The 6,000-nt window shown below is 43.7% G+C and overlaps 1 protein-coding gene across 4 annotated transcripts in view; it reads right to left on the reverse strand.

Annotated features, from left to right (window-relative positions):
- Positions 1–5,723, reverse strand: part of DCAF8 (DDB1 and CUL4 associated factor 8) — a 42,947-nt gene extending 37,224 nt beyond the window's left edge. Inside the window, exons 1-2 of one of the 4 annotated variants that reach the window (XM_079933174.1) lie at positions 5,472–5,720; positions 4,510–4,582 (exon numbers count right to left, since the gene is read on the reverse strand). The gene's annotated coding sequence lies outside the window, so the exon portion shown is untranslated. Of the gene's footprint in view, positions 1–4,509; positions 4,583–5,320; positions 5,449–5,471 lie in introns of those variants that run through there. The other 3 variants (XM_079933176.1, XM_079933175.1, XM_079933177.1) reach the window with 3 other exon arrangements.
- Positions 5,724–6,000: the final 277 nt, after the last annotated feature.

Here is a 6,000-nt window from a genome sequence, read left to right on the forward strand (position 1 = left end):
TCTAGCAACAGAGCTAAGGAATGTTTTATAATAACATTTAAGCACATTCATCTCAATTTAAATCATTTTAAGGAAAACCCATTTCTTAGGAAATTTCATTGTGTTTCCACTATGAAATGATTTATATTTACATCAGAATCCAGTCCCCATTACCAGTTTTTGCCATTCACATTTCAAATTTTTCTTAAATTGTCTGAAAGGACACTACAGAGATGAAAGGGTACACTTATGATAAAACAATAAAGAGAGGCTAAAAACATCAAGAAGTGCCCTCCTATCTGCACGAGACTAGAGAACAGAGTATAATGTGGGTCCTAAGTAAGGTTAAAAACATACCTGATAATGTGGCAATGCTTAAAGTGCACCAGAGGAATATAGCCTCTTGGCTACCACTAGAGGTAAATCCTATAATAGCTTTCAAGATGGCTAACAACAACAACAACAAAAAAAGATGTCAGGCAAGCATGGATGCTTCACATTAGAACTTGCCCAGACCTCCTTAAATAGTATCCTCAGAGGATAAGAGCAAATATCTAACCTCTCAGATACAATGAAGAAAATTTTTGCAATAACCCAATCCATTTAGACACACTACGATTCATTAATAAGATGCCATCTTTGTCAAATTAATCATTCACCATGCCCTGTTTGCAAACTCAGGGCAGCCTTAATTCATTAGTTTATCTTTGGCATACACATTCCTTGGGTTAAGGCAGTACTTGAGAAACTGGGCTTCTGGCCCAGAAACTACGTCCTGTAGAGGTAGAGATAAAGACTGCTATAAAGAAGTGACCAATTCATAAAATGTATCACACTCTAATTTTTAAAGACCTTTCAAGGACTTTCTTCTCACTCCAAGAATAACTGAATCAGTAAACAAGAACAGGTAGCCCCTTTTTCTGACCAATTTTAACAGTGATGAAGTTTCTTGGATATACTCACAAAAATGAAAGATGAAAAGCTTTCAATATTACTGTAAAGCTAATCTAAAATCACCAGCATTTGGCTCTGAAACTAAGATATACATAGTCACTACTTCCATGACTGTTGCTGATTCAATTCTTTCAGTTGCCTGGGTTCCAAATGGCTGAGGGTAAATAACAGATTACCTTGGTTCACTGATAATCTGCTTTAAAACAAAAAAACTAATTCAATCTTAAAAACTAGCACCAATGTGATGCAATAAAAAGCTGTTTGGATAACTCTGTCTTTTATAATCTGGACACTTCCTAGACATGTTTAGAATAACTTTTCTACAGTAGAAATAATCCAGAAATAAATCTATCTACTGAAAACAAAGGTCAACCCGTCACTTCATGATTTTTAAAGCCTGTAACTCACCTGATAGAATACAGGACCTAGACCATGAAACTCTGAAGATCTCAGTCTCCCACAACAGGGCATACTTCTATAGAACGTCTTCTATTGGAGTCCGTTTGCTTTTGAAATGCCAGTATTGTTTTAAACTGGCAACAAAAAGACATTTCTTTTAGCTTTCTCTGAAGACAAGCTTCTGTCTTAGGTTGATCCTAGTCAAAACTAAGGATCATAGCACTGAGGCTGATTCTTATACATTTAACAGGCTGCTGAATAAAATGCCCTGTCAGGTTGGTGGTGGGAACTAAGGTCATAAGCATACCTAGCCTCCCACTGCAGCCACGGTAGGAAATACTTCTTAGTAAGGTGCAACAATTCTTATGCAACACCCTGAAATATAAAATATCTTCAGAAATATAAGAATTTTACAGTTGTGGTCTAAAGACTAAAAATATTGATTCACTGTATACACAGGTGTCACCTGGAGCATAAAATGTGAAGTCCTTCTTGGGAGTGGTGATGGTGGGAGTGGGTTCTTACCCAGCACATACAGTAATAAGGAACAGTCAAAATTATGCCTCTTTCAACATACTGCCTTTTCTCCTCCCACACCCACTCTCGCCCTGCTGAACACAGAACTCTAGACCTCATAAATAACACAAATAATAAAATGCACCTCACTACCCTCCACCCCAAGAGTCTTTACCTTTGAACAGAGAGAATTTAGACCCTAGATGGTGGTAATGAAAGTTGGTCAACTCTAAGTTGATCACTGGCCTGAATGAACACAGTTGCTTTCATAGCAATGTTATTATCAACAACTTTCTTAATTTTCATGTGCCCTTACCTCCCTCAAAAAGATGTGAAAGAAAAACAAGAGGTTAAAAACTTTTTATCTGTGCTGTCATATTATTAAGATGGTCCAGCTGGGGAGATGAAATAAAAAACTCTGCATTCCTAACTCCCTAGCCCAGATTTATTTCAGAAAGAAAGGAGACCTTTTCATGGTCTAGTTCTTTGATTAGCTATTGATGAGGACCACTGCAGAGCCCAACAGCTTGGAAAAAAAATGTATTCCTGGGCTTCCCTGGTGGCGCAGTGGTTGAGAGTCCGCCTGCCGATGCGGGGGACATGGGTTCGTGCCCCGGTCTGGGAGGATCCCGCGTGCCGCGGAGCGGCTGGGCCCGTGAGCCATGGCCGCTGGGCCTGCGCGTCCGGAGCCTGTGCTCCGCAGCGGGAGAGGTCACGGCAGTGGGAGGCCCGCGTACCGCAAAAAAAAAAAAAAAAAAATGTATTCCTTCTATGGCAAAAAGGAAAAGGCATAAGAGGTAGCTGGAGCTGAGGTGGTGAACAACACTGAAGCTGGAAGGAAAGGAATTACAATACTTAGGTCAACTCTGATTAGGTGAGCTAAAAGAGAGACCAAGAGGCAGGAGCAAAGAACAAAGGAAACTTATTGATGTTTAATTTAAGAATGCATTTAGAAATATACATACATCAACATCTAATATTCCTGTCCTCTGGTCTTGAACTCCCACCAGACTAAACTGAATCATGTTCAGAAGACAACCCTAGGTGGGCACCTACAAAGAACACATCTAAGCTGACCAATTAAAAATGAATCTGAAGGGCTCCCCTGGTGGCGCAGTGGTTAAGAAGATCCCTGGTCCGGGAAGATCTCAAATCCCGCGGAGCAACTAAGCCCGTGTGCCACAACTACTGAGCCTGTGCACTAGAGCCCGCGTGCCACAACTACTGAAGCCAGCGCACCTTGAGCCCATGCTCCGCAACAAGAGAAGCCACTGCAATGAGAAGCCCGTGCACCACAACAAAGAGTAGCCCCCGCTCGCCACAACTAAAGAAAGCCCACACACAGCGACAAAGACCCAACGCAGCCAAAAATAAAAATCAATTTAAAAAAAATGAATCTGAAAAATTAACCAGAAAAACGTGTTCAAAAGCAAAATGCAAAGAAGTGTAAACTAACGTATAACTTATTCAAAGCTATATCAATGATGTGCAAAGAAAAGAAAAAGTATTTTTTTTAGTGTCCATCTTGGGCTAGGCATAATTTAAGACCTTTATATAAGCTTCCTCATACAATACTGACAATGACACTAGGACATAAGCAGTATTATCCCACTTTTACAGATGTGGAAATTAAGACTCAGAAAAGTTTAAGTAACTTGCCCAAGGTCACATGGCTAATAAATCTTAGTACAGTATTTAAACCCAGACCTACCCAGTTCTAAAGACTGTATTTTCCCCTTTTTATCTTATTGATACACACACATACTGCCAATAATAATCTTATTCTAGTTCATAATGAGCAATTTCTAGTCAGAACACTGTGTGGAATAAAACTCACCAATGTCACACTCAAGCTCTTCCTACTACAAATCATAAAGATATTAAGAATCAGCCAGGCCTACCTCCCAGAGCCACTCAGCTCTCCCGTCACAGCCTATGAAACTCAACCACAGCACTATTCTCTGCTACCAGAAATCCAACACCCTTACAAAAATTACGTTTACAAGTATGTCCTAACTCCCTCTGTGGCACTGGCCCATGCTGCTGAATGCACAGGATGATTCCTCTGCTAACCAAGAATTCTTCAGACCAGATATAAAAGAGCACCACTACTTCTTTTTTTTTACCCAAAATTTATCACTGTGTCCTGAAAAGTTGGAATTCTGAGGTGGATTGGACACAGTCACCAACTAAAGGCAGCACCACTCATCACTCACTAGTTTTTAGTTAAAAGCAGCTAAATATTGTCCATAGCAAGAAATGACAATCTAAAGTCCTGAGAGACAAAGAGACTTGATTTGACAAAAAGCTAAACAGAACTCAGGCAAACTAGTTCCCAGCTTTTAACAGTGTAAGAAACACGATCCGCACAAAGGCAAAACACAAGGCAAATGAATAAAGAAAGAGGGAGATACATTCACTTCTAGGCTTAACTGTAGTCATGTGAAGATATACAGCAATAGTTTAGGACAGAAAGTCAAGAGGCGCAGAGCCAATTAAACTTGTAAAAGTAATTTAACCAGAGCTGGAACAAAGCCAAGAACAATACCCGACTCTTTGGGAAACTGTGGTAGGAATTTTATGACTAGTGGTCAGCACTTGAGCACCAGGGTAGGGTCTGTCTTGCACTCAGGAATTTAAATGCCTTCAACTCCTACTCACCTTTCCTCCTTTATCACTGAAGTAGGGCCAGGCTGAGCTCCTGAGAAAATAGGTCTGTAGATTCACTGAAGGACTGAGAAAAGTTAAAGTTTAAATGGCAAAGGTGTCTCTTCTACTAAACATAATAAAAAATATGTATGAATACGTGTTAGTATTTTTTAGACCTCCTCAGAACTATTCAGAACCACCGTAATTTATCTAATTCTGACTACTGAACAAATAACTTACAGTTACAGAAATTAAAGGAACCAGGCAAGTAATCTCCCAGCTCCACTAAAACGTATAAGTCATTTAAAAGGAAAACCTGAATCTTTTCAACGCTAACCCCTAACCAAACCTCTCAACAAGAAGCCACAGAGCAGGGGGGAAATCCCGGGGAGAACGTGATAGCGCTAATGCCGGTTTGTTTACAGAGACTCCAGCAACAATCATATGAGTCAGAAACTCAAGCCACCAGATGCTTTCCAACTAACAGGGACCAAATGGGACCGTTCTACGGTGTCCTGAAAGATTTAGGGGTGAGGGGAAGCAGGCTACGAGAATTACATTACAAAAGGTACAGGAACAGACAGCAACAACTGACTGCGGGGTAATCTTGGACCTCGGCCTTCCGTACAAGGTGCTGGGCCCGAGAACTCGGGATGGGGGAGGGGGCACACTGCGCGGTGGTCCTGAGGTGACGGGGAAACGCAGGGGAAGCCGCGTCCCCCAATCTAAAGGGGAGAAAAGCGCACACAAATGGGTCACCCGACGAGGCAAGACGTCCCTGTAGATTGCGGGGCAGGCTCCTGAGGTCAACCCTGGGGCTGACCTGAGGGAAAGGCAGCCAATCCTCCCGGCGGTGACTCAGGTCAGGGGAAGAAGCCCTGAGCCCTGGGAGCTTGGGAAAGGAGTCAAACCTATCTTGAAGAAGAGTGGGCCAGGGGAGAGGGGGGCAGGCCAAGCCGGAACGAGACACGGACCGGGTAGGTCAAGGGGGGGGTGTCCGGCTGGGGCAGTTACAAGCACGGGAGCCGGCGAGGCTCAGCAGCCTGCTTCCTGTCTTGGGTCATCCTTCTGCCAGAGGCTGCTCCGACTCTTCCACGCCCAGCCGCCCCGTCCACTGCCGCCACCACCGCCGCCGCCATCTTACACTGGCCAGCGGCCGCCACCACCACCGCCTCCGCTCTCTGCGCTTGCGCCTGCGCCGCCACGCTTTCCGGCCCCGTTTGCGACGATGTGCTGGAGAAGACTGGGGGAAGAGCGGTCGCGCGAGCTCTCCGCTCCCAACCCTCCTCGAAGGACGCACAGGGGGCGGGGCTTAAGACCAAGGGAAAACGGAGCGAGGGGCGCGTGCGCAATACTGAGGAGGCAAAGAAGTTGTTTTTGCAGTGTTTCGGGCGGCTGACTTTGATGCTGAAAAGAAATACGAATTAGACGTCTCCCGGAATTGTGGTGGAAATCAGCTTCATTTCTAACAGGCTGGCAGGCAACCTCCTGGGCGACCTCCAT

Source organism: Stenella coeruleoalba (assembly GCF_951394435.1).
Source record: "Stenella coeruleoalba genome assembly, chromosome: 1".
NCBI lineage: Eukaryota > Metazoa > Chordata > Mammalia > Artiodactyla > Delphinidae > Stenella > Stenella coeruleoalba.